At 40.6% G+C, this 1,307-nt stretch overlaps 1 protein-coding gene across 2 annotated transcripts in view; it reads left to right on the forward strand.

Annotated features, from left to right (window-relative positions):
- Positions 1-701: 701 nt before the first annotated feature.
- napepld (N-acyl phosphatidylethanolamine phospholipase D) overlaps positions 702-1,307 on the forward strand; it is a 13,899-nt gene continuing 13,293 nt past the window's right edge. For both annotated transcript variants that reach the window (XM_076296223.1, XM_076296224.1), the window contains exon 1: positions 702-813. The gene's annotated coding sequence lies outside the window, so the exon portion shown is untranslated. The remainder of the gene's footprint in view (positions 814-1,307) is intronic.

Consider the following 1,307-nt stretch of genomic DNA (forward strand, 5'->3'; position numbering starts at 1 on the left):
TTTAAGTGTTGTGTATGTGTGTGTTTGTGAGTGTGTTGTGTGTTGGTCTATAATTGTTGACAAGTTTGACTATTTCATGGAAAATATGAGCACATTTTTCAAAAAAGTTGGGATAGGAGCAACAAAAGGCTGAAAATGTTGTGATATGATAAAGACAAAAGGAGGAACATTTCTCTACTGTGTTACTTTAGCTACTGTGGTGTGTTACTGTAGCTACTGTGTCTGGTGTGTTACTTAGCTACTGTGGTGTGTTACTGTAGCTACTGTGTCTGGTGTGTTACTGTAGCTACTGTGTCTGGTGTGTTACTGTAGCTACTGTTGTGTGTTACTGTAGCTACTGTGGTGTGTTACTAGTTACTGTGTCTGGTGTGTTACTATAGCTACTTTGGTTACTGTAGCTACTGTGGTGTGTTACTGTAGCCGTATGTGTCTGGTGTGTTACTGTAGCCGTATGTGTCTGTAAGTTCTGTAAGTTCTGAATTAATTCTTCATGCATTATCAGAACACTTCCATGACAAACCGTAAAACCGGTTAAATGTGTTGATTAAAACAGGCCTACTTAAATCTATGTGTACAATTTAAAAACACCAAGTATCAGAGACCCCACTGAGGCAGGCTAATTGAGCTGTGTTGCCCAGCACGGCTCCAAACGGCTTGCATTGGGTCTCTGATTTGGCAACCCCGGTAGTGGGAACTTGCACCATACGCAGTGCAGCCACGAAGAAAGAGTTGTATGAATCTGATCGAAATGGGACTCAGATAACACTACTTGCTCCAAAAAGTGCCGGGGAAACGCGATACTAATTCGAAGAGGTAATGTTACAACTCTTTGATCACGTCGGGAACGTCAATAGGGTGACGTAAGTTCAGTGATCAGTGGTTGGCTATATGGACTTACCGCTTGAAGCCTATAATTTATAATTTTCACATCCTTCCCATGTTGTTATTACATTAAACAGCTATTGTGAAATAGCCTGTCTTATTGGATATGTTGTAAAACGCATCAAAAACGGAGCAGATGTGCCTACGATGTTCCTGTCATTCGTTGTTGTCATTCTGTGTAGCCTAAACGCGGTTGTTAAACTTTATATTGTCATAGCCTAAAGGCACGCTGCTTTTGACATTAGCCTAATCTGAACGAGTCGTCTAAAGTTATGTTCATCCAGGCCAAGTGAGCCAAATCATTTGGGTAGCTAATTATCGCCAACATTAGCTAAAAAGTAGCCAATACTATTAATCCTTTTGTGTAATGGTGGCAATTAAAACTGAATAGGCCTGCATGTCACTTTGGGTGATGACAAGCTAAA

This window comes from Alosa pseudoharengus, unplaced genomic scaffold (genome assembly GCF_046254945.1).
Source record: "Alosa pseudoharengus isolate Yale_2024_CS ecotype anadromous, Long Island Sound unplaced genomic scaffold, YU_APseudo_1.1 YU_APseudo_1.1_scf_20, whole genome shotgun sequence".
Classification (NCBI taxonomy): Eukaryota; Metazoa; Chordata; class Actinopteri; order Clupeiformes; family Clupeidae; genus Alosa; species Alosa pseudoharengus.